Below are 15,062 nucleotides of genomic sequence, written 5' to 3' on the forward strand. Positions count from 1 at the left end.
CAAGTGTATAACATACCCAGAAGCAAATAGTACAATTTGTCTTGGAAATATGTGCTTCCCAAATATCCTCATACTTCTTCCTTCCACATAAAAGATTAAGCTTTAACACAACTTCTTTGACTTAACATACAAGTAGGAATTAAGTAGTCTCTAACAGGCAGTTGGATAAGGCAAAAGCTAATACATAGATAATTTGCTTATTCATGTATTAATTTTATATCATGGTTGGTTTGCAAATAGAATAAAAGTTATTCATGAATTAATTTTATACAATGTTTGGTTGATAGGTTTTCAAATGGTGTATAAAAGTTATTTATGTATTATTTTAATAGTGTGCTTGGTTGTTAAAATTAGTGTAATTATTAGGATAGTAATTATACTTGACATATTTGTTTGGCACAATGTACATTGTTTGGATGCACAATTACAATCATAAGATCATATTAAATTTTAAAAGTAAAAGTTACGTAATTATTTTATGTTAGACAAATAAAAAACTTTATAAATGTTTATCAATTTAAATACTTAAGATATATTGTCTAATGAGTAAATTTTGAAATATCATTGACTAATGAGTAATTTCTGAACAAGAAACATTAATGATACCATTACAGTAAATATATACTGATTTAGTATCAGTATAGCGAAATTAATAGCGTTAATGATACCAATACAATATATGATACTGATTTAGTATCAATTAAGCAAAAATTATCAACATTAATAAACGGGGTTATAAACTGTAATTATTTATGAAAGAATGAGTATTTCAAGAACTACTTTGAATTTGAATATAAACTTGTAATTATTTTAGATTTTATAACTCATTTATGTAGTTGTCCCTCGAAGTAAATACTCAAATAACCTCTCCACTTGTTTTCTATTTGTTTTAATCTCTAAAATATACGATTGAGTTGTAAAACAAGAATTTTCTTTTACAATAAAATGAAAATATATCCTTAACTAATGTTTGTCCTTTTTCTTTTTCTATTTCTTCATAAGTCTCTTATCAAGCGATTCATTTCTATTGCAAGCTGATATCCATAATAAACATTTGAAATTCTTATGCTCCAACTAATTTGGGCAAATCTTATTCACCTAAAACATTTTTTGGGGAGTAACAGCGTCCAATTATCAAGAATAAATTGGTAGGGGGGAAATTCAAACTATTTACAGATTGACTGAACAAAAGAGACAATCACCTCAGATATGGCGCTTTTAAATACAGTTTACATACATATTCTACTGTGTATCTCCCAATAAACATGACTTCCCATTTCCTGTCTTCAACTCCCATACCAGCACAACATGAAGAGCAAGAAATGTCTCCAGTTCACGAAATCAATGGAGCAATCGAGATGATAATACTTAACTGCAGCATGATGCAGTTCGTGATCCTTCTGCTGTTCTGTCAACAAGTACCATTCCTGCCGGATTTTGAGCAGGCTGAGCTCTAGGCAATCGTTTAGCTGCAGAATTCACACCCACAAAATCAGGGAAGCAGGTAAATAACAGAGACATTCAACTGCTCTGAGACGCAACAAAAGAGGTGAAAGACATCCTAAAAGGGCAGGTCTAAAAATAAGTAAACCGAAACATCAATTTCGGATATCCATGTATAGCATAAATATATAATGCAGAAGCGTAATTTCTCTTATCTGTACCACTTCACCTATATTACTTCAAAATCTGACGACTAACCCCTCTTTGAATGCGAAAAGCTGGAGACTATTAGCGCTGTCATGGAAGACCCACAAAGCTATTCCACAGAAATCCTTTAATTCAACATGATCCATAACTTTGTCAATACTCACCAACTTTCCTCAGTAAAGCAGCCCAATCTGCTCCAATTTAAACCCCTCCCAATCAAAAGGTTACTGGAGGACCAAATCCCCTCCCGCAGCACTGGTGCATGATCCTTGTGACAGGTAATCACTGGTTATACCTACTCAAGTCATCACCAGGACGCTCATGTTTATATCAACATCTCTGATTACCACAACCACAAGCATACATCCTTGCTCGTATCACCATGTATAACAACATCCTTACTCCAAGCTTCCCCGCTCCCCTAACTCAACCAAAAAAAGATTCCTCTTCCTTTGGAAGGAAAAACCAGACCACTAAAGTAAAACAAAAGGAACCAAATCATAAGGCCGTAAGCACTATACTCAGTGAAGGAATTTCCATTTCCAAGAGAGCATGAATTCAACAATATAAACAGTGATCAAATTGTTGATTTTATATATAGATTAGAGATAAGTATTGAAAACACCTCTGAACTTGGCGCAAATTATTAGTTTCGTTCCCAAACTATTGACACCCTTAAAAAAACACTCTTGTACTTGACTAACTAAACTTAGATACCACCTCGATCTGCCACATCAACATGACATAGCAAGTGGTCTGAAACTCTTGTAGAAGCATAGAGCTCTGAATTGAAAGCCGAGAGAAGGGTTAAAAACACCCCTAAACTTGACAAAAATTTGAGGTGTATTTCACTCATGGTGCAAGATCGGGGTGTATTCAAGTTCAATTAGTCAAGTAACAGGGTATTTTTAAGGCTGTCAATAATTTGGAGATGAAACTAATAATTCACGCAGAGTTTAGGGTTATTTTCAATACTTCTCTCTATAAACTAACAAAAAAATGTTTACATGTATTTGTATACTAGTAGTCTCTTTAAGAGATTAGATACATGTTTTTCATACTAAAAGTGGACATAAATTAAGATTGCCCAGTACTAGTTTTATTCTCGCGTCCAGATTTCTATAACAGCAATTCCTGAACAAGAAAAGGAATATAGTGGGGTACTTTGGAATGAAAATCCTGTTAAAGAACTTAATAATAATATAATAATGTTACTTGTATGTTAATAATTAGGAGTTCTAACTGATATTATTTGTCAACATAGAGAATTTGGTAATAATCAGTATTCCAACAACAGTCTATTATCTTGCATGCAAGGTGACATCATCTTTAGTACTATTTCTTATTAATTAGGCAAAGCTGATTAAAGAAATATAAATTTTCCTGTTATTACCTATGCTGATACATAGAAACTAAAAATTATAAATTGCTTCGTAAAGTTGACTTCCGAATTTCAATAGTTGAAGGAAGGTAAATTTTTACAACTCTACCCACCCCTAGCATAGCACCTAGCATGTAAATCGAAGGTAACCATAAAGCAAGCATCAACTCTTCGAGACTCCATTTTAGTAAAATCATATAGTTTTCTTCATGTGACAAGAGCATGAGTTTGTAACTGACAAGTAGGAATGTGCATAATCTTGCGATTCATGTAACATGAAATCTGTTACAGAATTTGCATATTACAGTTTACATCAGTTGGAATTAATTCAAGTATGCATCAACGAAGATGCCTGATAGGAATGTTAAAAGTTACCGTTCAACTCGCCACTTTCTGTATTCCGGGACAAGCCTCACATTCACTCCAGGATCAGTTGGAATCCAGATGTGATTAAAAAGAAGTCAGAACAGAACTATAATATGGTTGGGTTGCACTACAAAGGGTTACCATACAGCAAGCTAAGGGTTTGAAAAGCAAATGGCACCAGAAGTTCCTAAATATTCAGGTTTTCAAACTATTCTTTGGAACCATCTTGTTCTTGAAGTCCTGTATTCCTCAAGCAGCTAGTCCTTGTAACCATTTGATAACGACATTTGTCTCATGTGCTAAATTTGATGGTGATTGTTGCTATACTAAAACATCCAAAAGTCTTGCCCAAAAAAAATAAGGAAAGGAAAGAACACTACCCTTGCTTTTTATCAACTACTACAACTAGTCAAGGCCTAATCGGCAGGGCAACTACTGACCGGTGGAGTGAACTACAAGCGAAGACCCGCAAACTGAGTGACCTACTGGCTACAGTAACAGGTATAGCATCTTAATATAAGCAAATGCCACAATTTTTCAAATATTTTAAGATAGAGTGCATATTGTTGTCCAGACAATGTCTTGAAAACCATGCCCAGAAAGAATATTGCATAGCACAACGATAGCAACAACGGGAACCTATAACACAAGACTGTCCTCATACATTTAAATTACAGACACTCAAAAGCTTCGGTGATAGATTATTATATCACCTACTATGTCATATACCTTTGGAAAAAAAAAGATGAGAAAGAAAGAGAGCAATAAATGACACATACAAAACAACAAAACAATGGAACTTACCGATTTCGTAAAACATATCGTTGACATTAGCAGCAGTTTTGGCAGAGGTTTCCATGAAAAATAGGCCATTTTCCTCTGCGTACAAGCGTGCTTCCTGTGAAAGCAATATTTAAAATACTATATACCAGGAAAATTGATGCCCCAAAACAATCAAGAAAGAAAACTGCCCAAGTATAGGTATATTGTAGAAAATGATAAAACCAGTAGATAAAGTTATTAATAACAAATGCCTTAGCCCATAAGTTCCAACAACCAATCTTATAATCGCAAGAAACTCAATTATGGAATAGCATTTTCCCAACAAAAAAAAGAAAGAAAAGGAAAGCCAGCATACTTCTACTTCAGCTCTGGATACCAGTTCGTGGAAGTTAACTTCCACAAAAATGAGTATTTCCATTTTACATAATTATCTGAACTGGTTATCTAGAGGCAAGTAACGTGTTGCTGCATCTCAGATCATTATCCAATTTATATTTCATAACTGTCCCAAAAACTATATAATAAAGCTGAGACCAAACACAATATGTTGAAGGGTGCATTACAAGAGTTGTGTTTCAAAATAGATGGATGGCAAAGCCCAATCAAAGGAACCTCGAATAAAAAGATGACAGGCAATACATAAAGAACTTACCTCTGCAGTCACCTTCCTCTTATCTTCTAGATCAGCCTTGTTGCCAGTAAGAGCCATGACCATATTGGGATTACCTACCCAATTATCAGAAAACTAAATCACTTCACCTAAAAATCTATGAATATGAAGTTATGATACCATCAATAACCTTATATGAGTCCTTAAGGCAATAAAGTAATAAAATACAATACAACATAAGGAAAAAGATTAAAAAAGATGTTAGTAGAGCGCTGGATTTTATGCAATAAACTGATGAAAGAAGAATATTCTAAATTTTCTATTTGAATAAAGCAGAAAAGTTCACAGATAAGCACCTTGCTTCTGCAATTCTTGCACCCATTTCTTTGCCCGTGCAAATGAATCCTATATTAAGAAGGAAACAGAAGATTACGCCTAGAATGAAGATGGCATCGAAATTGATATGCATAGATATAGGCATACACAATTACACATGCACAACAAAGAGTTGCATAAACATGGGATATGCCGCTCATTCCCAATATTGGCCAGGGGCAAAGGTAGCATGTAACATGTGATACAGCAAAACCTAGTAATTTTAGTCTAAATCCAGTATTTATGCTTAAAAGATTTATCAAATATGTACAAAAACTAAATTCAGAACCCAGTTACTAGTATTTGAAGTCGAGAATCTAGAAACCATAAGGTCCGAATCTTGGCTCCGTCTCTGGTATTGGCCATAACAAATGAACTTTTGGAAAGTTGTCTTTTTATTCTTCTTTCTTTAGATGAAGATATCATCACACTAGTAAGTTCAAAATGAATTTTGTGATTCCTTCTTTCCACTCTTTGCTTAGCTACACCCGGTTACAGATGTCCATGTCCTTCATGGATCTGGGAGTTCATATAGGATGTCAAAGGTGTGATCCACACATTGAAATTGTCAACATTGACTTACAAGCGCCACCCTTACCAGGTAAATCCAGGAAAGGGAACTTTTAACCCTTCAAGTTTGAAATAACTTTTTAAAATTTATAGTGAAATGGTCATTCCTAAGAGAAAAACATTCACTTAAATCCTTTAAGACTTAATAATTGTCCCCCTTAGATTAAAATTTCTTGCTCCAACCCTCTGATGATAATGTTAATTGTGAAAAAGCAGAAACGTCAAAGGGAAAGCAACAGCAAACATGACCTAATATTCTGCCTGAAGTCCTAATTCAACATGAATGACAAATCAATTAGTATTCTCATCCACTTACGACCAGCTGCTCTCCATGGCCAAAAATTGTCCTTTAAATGCAAAATGAGCACAAGTAAACGAAAAACAAGCATAAACATGTCTTTGCAACTTTGTCAATGCATAAGATAAAAGTTGCATATATTCCCTATTAATCTAATATTCGTTTCCACATTGCAATACCAATGTACTGACGAACTGGCAAAAAGCCAACTATTGCCTTCATAAGACCCATTTGATTGTTATTCTGTAATAGACTGAATAGGAAGGCCCAGTCCAGAAGACTAAGCTATTAGATGTGAGAGTTCATTTCGGCAATAAAAACCTTTAAGCTCGCTAGTTGGGGATTGAAATTTAGTTGTTGATGGAAAGAATCTCACAGTGCTGGTGATGTCATAGACGATGATAGCAGCTGCAGCACCTCTGTAGTACATAGGCGCTAAGCTATGGTACCTCTCCTGACCAGCAGTATCCCAGATCTCAAACTTCACCGTAGAATTGTTAACTGAAACCGTAGACGAAAAGAAAGCCGCTCCGATCGTCGATTCCTGTTATCACCAACATCACGTGATAATCACACAAATCAACAAAATTACATGAAGTTGAGAATTGGGGAAAACAACCCTATAAAGCAACTCGTAGAGAAAGACAAATACTTGGAATTCAAGGAATTGGCCCTTGACGAATCGTATAACCAAGCTTGATTTACCAGCTCCCATGTCCCCCAACAACACCTGAACAAACAATTGAATTAATCAATAAACAGTTTACAGAAGCAACGAAGGATGTTACACAGAGGAATTGATGCATGCATGAATCAGACTTACGAGTTTAGCATTGAGATTATTGTGAGCGGTTGCCGCCATGATCAAATGCTGAAGGTGAAAAATGAAGAAATCCCAATTTACAGAGGTATTGAGTTGTAAGCTAAAGAGAGTTTTGAAGAAGTGGAGAATTGAGGCAGAAAACAATAGTAAATTAAAGAGACTGATGTATGTAGGAAGGCCTCTAAAGCTAAAAACTATGGCTGGGCATAAATATCGAAAAACCAAAAAGTCGAATCGAACCAAATTATTTTGATATTTTGGTTTAAGTATTTCGATTTTTGGTTCGATATTTGCTGTATGTTTTTGTATTTTTCGGTATTTCGGTTCAGTTTTCGATATATAATTTTTGTATTATTCGGTATTTCTGTTTACCGAAATATATTATATTATAATATATATTAATTATTAATATTAAATAATAAATATTATAATTAAAATTAAAAACAAAAGTAGGTCAAATTCGAACTTCTTACTTTTCCATTTTGCACTTTACAAAGTACAGACCCACGTTTCACTTCCCATATCTACAGTAATCGGCATTTCCACTTCCGGCAGCACAGGAAAATCAGCGTTCCCACTTCTGGCGACCAGCAGCAGCCGCCAGTCGACCAGCAGGCAGCAGCACACAGCACAGCAGCGACCAGTCGACCTTTTCAGTTTCCACATAGCCAAGCTCTGGCGACCACCATTATTTTTTTTTTTTCAATATTTCTTCTTCCATTTTAAATTAACAAGTTTCAAAATGAATATTTTTTCTTCCATTTATTTTTCTTTCTGATTTTTGCTTTTGTTGCTAGTTAGTTTGTGAGAAATCAAAATTAACAAAAATCGAACCGAAATAATATAAATCGAACCGAAATAATAAAAACCGAACCGAATCAAATTATTTCGATTCGGTGTTCGGTACATGTTGTACAAGAACCGAAAATCAAAAAAACCGAAAAAAAAACTGAAACCGAACCGAAATACCGAATGCCCAGCCCTACTAAAAACCAAAGGATTTCTACTCTTTGGACTTTTCTTGTCCATTCATCCATCATTATTTATGTGTCGAAATTTCATAAATAACTACTTTCTCGGTTCCATTTTATATCTCATCTCTTTTTATAAATAGCTGAACCACAATATTTATCATTTTATAAAATTTATGCATAAATTTCTATATTTTGCCTATTATACCCTTGATAGAATAGTTAATTAATCTTGTCATTTATTAATAAAGTTGACTTAAGATAACATTAAATGAGGGTAGAAGGGTAAAGTTACATAATTTCTTAATGCAAGTGCCAATGTAAAAAGGTGACATATAAAATGGAACGAAGGGAGTATAGTTTAGTAACGGTAGTTTATTTAATTACTCTTTTTTTCTATTTTTAGTTGTTAGTGCTTTTTTTTATTAATTTTCAAAATTAAATTAGATTACATTAATTCGATATTTTAAACAAAAAAAAATTAGCTATTCAAACACTAGACGAAAAGTACTATGAATCGACTAAAAACTACACGAAAAGTTCTTATCGCTTGACTCTAAAAAAAACCATGACAGTTAAAAATGGACGGAGGGAGTACGATTTTATACTTTTTCCATCCACTTTTAATTATTAAGCTTTCTTTTTGTTAGAGTCAAACTATAAAAACATTGACTAACATTTTACAATGTACTTTTTCATCATATTGATATGCAAAAATATTACAATTTATAATACTTTCCGTATAATTTTTGAATATCTAAATTTTTTGTTTAAAATATTGAATTAATGTAATCTAATTTAACTTTAAAAATTAGAGGGTGTTTAGATTGGCTTAAAAGTTAGTCAAACCTACTTTTAAGTTAGTTTTTGACTTTTGAAAGTGTTTGACAAATATAAAAATAACTTAAAATAAGTTTAAAATGACTTAAAATAAGTTAAAAATCAAAAGGTATGTGTCCCTATTTTTTTTTTAATTTAAAATTCATTTAAGTTTGACTTTTTATTTGGACTTAAAAATAAAAAGTTTTAGCCAATCCAAACAAACTCTAGTCAAATTGACTTTTTTTTTTTTTACTTTTAAGAGTGTTTGACAAATATAAAAATAACTTAAAATAAGTTTACAATGACTTAAAATAAGTTAAAAATCAAAAGGTATGTGTCCCTACTTTTTATTTATTTTTTATTTAAGATTCATTTAAGTTTAGCTTTTATTTTTGACTTAAAAACTATTTTTTTAAGTTAATCCAAACAGACTCTAGTCAAATTGACTTTTAAAAAACGTAACATAACAAATAAAAGTGGAGGAAGGGAGTAGTTAGTTATTTTTTGAAATTGTATCTATCACTCAAATTTATTCTATTTGTTCGCTCAATTTCATTGTAAATGTATACTCAATTTCATTTGATACATGATATATGTTCGCTTAAATTTATTTGTATCAATACATACAAACTTATTGAGTACATCGTATATGTACTTTTAGTTAATATATTTTTGAATGTATGCATAAAAAATAGACTAATGATTGATACATATACGTATTGCTATTGAATGTATATATCCTTAAATTTTAGCTACATTTCATTGAATAAATAAATGTTGATTGCTAATACATAATCTGGCAATTCATCAAATGGATGTGAAGACTGCATTTTTTAATGGAGATCTAGATGAAGAAGTTTACATGAAACAATTAGAAAAATTTATCATTCATGAGCAAGAACACAAAGTTTGTAAGCTTCTTAAATATCTTTATGGATTAAAATAAGCTTCAAAACAATGAAATATGAAATTTAGAAGAGTAGTAATTTCTAATGGCTACTCAATAAATGGTGGTAATATTTGCATATTTAGCAAATTTTAAAATAATTATGATGTTAAATATGTCTTTATGTAGATGATATGTTGATCTTTGGAACGGATATGGAAAGAATTAAAAAACAAAAAATTTTCTAGCTTCTCAATTTGAAATGAAAGATCTTGGAGAAGTTGATGTAATTTTGAATATTAAAATCATAAGAACAATGAATGGCTTGACTCTGACTCAATCAAGTTATATTGAAAAAGTACTAAAGAGGTTTGGTCACTTTGACGACAAATCTGCTCATCACCATTTGATCCTAGCATCAAACTAATGTGAAACTCTACTGATGTTCTTGATCAACTGACATATTTTCTAATAGTTGGAATTCTTATGTATGTCATGCTTTGTACCAGGCCAGATATTGGTTATGTAGTAGGAATTTTGAGCAAATTTACTAGTAATTTTGGAGTTGAACATTGGAATACCTTAATTCGTGTTTTAAGATATTAATTTGAAGGGTGTAATTAATGTTGACCTACATTATTCTACTTTTTCAGTTGTTTTTGAAGACTATAGTCATGTTACTTGAAATTCTAATCTGAATGACTCTAAATCTATTACTGCTTGGATTTTCACTTTGGCTGGAGCAGCGATCTCTTGGAAATCAAAGAAGTAGACATGTATTACTCATTCAACCATGGAGTCAGAATTTATAGATATGTCTCTTGTGGGAGAAGAAGCTGATTTGTTGCTATCTATGCTAATAGATATTTCTTTGTGGAGTAAACCAGTACCTTTTTGGGCTTCAAGAGATTGTTACAATGGTAAGTCTAGACAAGTTCGTCTCAAACATAATCTTGTGAGGAGATTATTGGTGGAAGGCATAATATTGCTTCAATATGTGAAGTCCAAATTTAATTTAGTAGAATCTTTGTCTAAAGGGTTAGGCAAAGAGTTAGTAGTGAAAACTTGTAATGGGGTGGGAATAGTAATCTTGAATTCAAAGGGGAAAACAAGTAAAGTTACAATTGTGAAGCACGTCAATAAAATTCTCATTTTTTCAAAATAAAACAAGTAGATGTGCGTGATTGAGATTTTCTCTTTAAAAAATCGATCTATGTTGGAGTTAGTAAGAAAACTCTTGATAAATTTATCAATATTCCTATTAAAGAAAAGAATGAGATTATATTCTCTTATTAAGTCTATAAATCGATTTCGATTGGAGTGTGTAGGAATATTCTTGATAGATTTATCGATACTTTATTGTAAGGATGAGATTAATTTCTCTTAATGAAATTCATAGACTATTTGATCGGAGTATGTAAATTTAATCTTGATGAATTCACCGCACTAAGTGCGAAGTGGAGGCCGCTTCAATAAGATTTTAATAGGAAAATCTTAAAGCAAATAGCTAAAAGGATTCAGGACACATGACCGTAAGGTGTCAAAGGATTTTGATTTTCACTAGAACATAGTGATATGCGTGGAGTATTTTTCTATTTCATTCAATGAACCACCTAGTTCAAGATTCATTCATTAAGTAGTCAATGATTCAGAAAGCCTTCAATAGCTAATGGTTCAAGTCCAAAAGACACCATTATTGATACATATTGCTAGATTAATGTCTCAAAATACTTTTTTGAATTTTTCAAAGATAAAATTTCTTGAAATAAGTGGGGGATTGTAAGAGATAGTGTTTCAATTAATATTGAAACAAATGCATCAGTTAAAAGTTTTGAAATATACAAAATACATGAATGTGAATTGTAACATTCATTTTTGTTTTAACTCTATGTTATAGATTTTTTGGAAGATGCTATTCAGTTCTACCTCATGATTTCTTTGAAAGGTGCATTTTTCTTTTCAATTCATGAACCTATAATAAATACATTTTAATTAAAGTCTTTTCTTGCAAAACATTTGTCCTATAAATTAAGTTTTTTTTGTTTGAAAAGATAAGCACTCAAAAAGTTACTTATTCTTCCGTTTGCTCGTAGGAGAGACTCCAACTATCTTCAAGAAACGTATTAACGTGCCTGTAAGCCAAACAATTTTTATTTTGAATTCCTTGTACTTTAGCCATTCTTAATACATACACTACAAATGCTATGCTATCATTGTATTCATCATGTTTCACAAAATTGATTGTTGATACTCAAGGTTACTTGTATAACATCACAACAGGGAAAATAAAAGTCTTGTCATTCTCGCTGGGATATAAACAAAAATGGGATCTTCCACATTTGAATCCGACCACAGAAAGATACAAATTGCTTCACGATCTTATTGACTACAAAAAAATGCCTTATGGAGAAGAATATTTTTAAAACAACCCTGGTAGTAGACCTTTGTTGGAACTCCTCTTTCACCTCCACAAAATAGTCGAGTGAGCGAAATTCAAACTTCATTGTGGGAAAAGTTGATTGTACACCCAGCTGGCCAACCTAAAAACTGTAATTTGGTGTACGACGAGTTCAACATCAAATTTTACTCTGATCTGGATTTGATGAAGAAGAATATATGTTGCCTTTCTTGAAGCAGAAAACATGCATTGACAAGAAAACAGAGGGTCCAAAATATATTTTTGCAACATCGAACCTTATCATATTTTGGCAAGACATGTTAGCAGGTTTGTTGAAAACATTATCCCATTAACATTTATTGATATTTAGTTTTAAGAGTACTTAGAGAATTTGTTTTAGTTTCTAGTTTTTAATTCACATTAGGGTCTATTTGGAAAGTCAACCTGGTAATTAGATTTGGTGTAATTACACTCTCTGTCATGTTGGTTGGATAGGTAATTAATTGATCAGCAGGTAATTGGTGTAATTACCAGCTCATACTTTTTTTATTATTATTTCTATTATTTTAATTTCTTTTTTTATTTTATTATTCTAAAAAAATTATTTTTATTTTATATTATTATATATCATTTTCTTCTCATTCTCAACTTTACTTCACGTGATTCTATGTAATTTTTTCGTATTATCTATTTCTTTATTACATCCTTATTTTCTCCTTAGCATAATTTTATTAGTATTCTAATTTTTAAATTAAAGTAGAATTTATTGTTAAGTAAGGTTATAGACTTACATTTTTCTAAAAAAAAAAAAAATAGTAAATCATATTTATGTATGCTATGTTGAAATTTGCGATAAGAGTATTATATTAAATTTTATGTTTCGAAATTATAACTTATGTTATATTTTTAGTTTCATTTGTTTTAGTAATATTGAATTCACATTGCAAGTAATTTTTTAATTAGACTTGATAGATTATCTTTTTGTCAAACATTTTAATAATTTATGACATTTTATTTATATATTAATCTTTTTATCAAACATGTATTTCACAATGTTAGTAGAAACTTCATACTTTTAATTTTTATGATCAATTCAATTGCAATATATTAATTTGAAAAAATATAAATCAATGATTTTTTTATAATATTAGTTAAGAACGTATGTTTATTAATTAATATATTTTCAAAAAATAATGTATATCTTAAATATTTAATTTAATATCATTTATAAAATTTCTTGTTTGTCTAGTATACATTTTAAATAATTATTTTTTATTTTTAAAATTTAATATAATTTTATGATTGCAATTGTGCATCCAACATGTGTAATTACACTGTGGCATCCAAACAGGATATGATGTGTAATTACACTGAGACAAACAAACAAGTCAATGTAATTACTAGGCTGGTAATTACACCAAATCTAATTATCATGTGGCTTTCCAAACAGATCCTTATTTTTAAGTGTATAAGAAAATTTGTTTTAGTTTCTAGTTTTGATATAAACAATGATAGGCATATATGGAGTATTTTTGTTGTTTTGCAAAAGAAAAAAAAAAAGCAAGGGGGTCATTCATACATACTCCCTCTGTTCAACAGTATTTGTACACTATATTATTTTGGAATGTCCAATAATACTTATCCACTTTATGAAATTAATAGAAAATTTTACATTCAGTTCTTCATAGACCCTTATTGTTAATTATAATCATTTTCCTAATATATTTTTCAAGACATTGTATTTATTATATTCAAATGTGATATAGTAAAATCACCCTTTTATTATAATTTTTTAAGAAATATGCAAAATCAATCGTAAACAAGTATTATTGGACAAAAAAAGTATGACTCTATCTATTTTAAAAAGCACGTGAAGTTATCTTAATACTCTCAAAAAGTTAAATTTATGGCAAGTTGTGTTAAAATAGATTGTGCCAATTATCTTATAGAAGTTGAGAAATCGGTAGAAACTCAGCACACATTTTAATACCTTGTGCTCCATGCTATTTCTAAAGTCTAAAGTTATAACCAAAGAATGAAAGTAACTAAAGTTAAAAGATTGTTGTAGTGCGCAACAACTGTTTTATCACCTTTCAAACTCCTCCTCAAACACCACAATTACTACTCATATGTTCCGCTTTTATTTATATGTCATCCTTGTTAAAAATAGATGATCTGTAATACTTATTATTTCATAAAATAAATATATAATAATATTATTCTTCCTATTTTACCCTTGAGAGTTATTAGATTTGAAAATATGAATTTGATCAACAATAGAAATTAAAATTAAATGATTAACTTGTGTTCATTGATCAATTTAATTAATCAAAATAAATTAATTTATGTTCATTTATTGAAAACTTAACTTTAAAAAAACACTAAACAAGGATATAATAATAAACCTAGCTAGTTTCTTTAGAGATATAAAATTTAAAATAATAACGTATAAATAGAAACGATGAATTACTAGTTAGACACTCCTATGTTTGCCTTTTCTTGTGACTGTTTATTCCTAAACAAATACCTCCTCAGTTTATTTTTCTTTATCCATAACTTATTATTTAACTTCTAATATATTTTTATTATTAACAATTAAGTATTATATTTTAAATTATTAAATTTATTATACTCCATTCAATAGTATAATTAAATTGTCATTTAATTAAGGCCTGCCAAAGTCAAATATTAGAGAAGTAAAAATGGAATCATTTGCTAGTGAGGAAGGGGTCGCAACTGACAAAGTGACAAGTACTTTTTTCAAGTATTAAAGTTTACTCCATTTCCATTATGTGTGCAAAATTGGTGTTACTCCATTATATTGTTTTGTTATTATTGCATATATCTAGATTCCAGTTTACTTTGTATATATGCAGAGGCGAAATCATAATTAGGAGTTTGAAGTTTTAAATTTTCTTTAAAATCGTTAATTAATTTTGTTAGGAGTTCACAAATTAAATTACATATATATTTAGTTAATTTTTTAATATAAATATAGGGTATGGAAAAGTTACTGGATTCGCTTGAATCTACGAACTCCACCTAGCTCCGCCTCTGAGTATATGCTCACTTGCACCGTGTCAAAACTTCAAAATAATTTGGACAAAACTCAAATGGAAGATAATAAAA

General features: G+C 30.6%; 1 pseudogene; it reads right to left on the minus strand.

Annotated features, from left to right (window-relative positions):
* Positions 1-1,151: 1,151 nt before the first annotated feature.
* LOC125848155 (ras-related protein RHN1-like) lies at positions 1,152-7,007 on the minus strand (annotated as a pseudogene).
* Positions 7,008-15,062: the final 8,055 nt, after the last annotated feature.

This window comes from Solanum stenotomum, chromosome 12 (assembly GCF_019186545.1).
Source record: "Solanum stenotomum isolate F172 chromosome 12, ASM1918654v1, whole genome shotgun sequence".
Classification (NCBI taxonomy): Eukaryota; Viridiplantae; Streptophyta; class Magnoliopsida; order Solanales; family Solanaceae; genus Solanum; species Solanum stenotomum.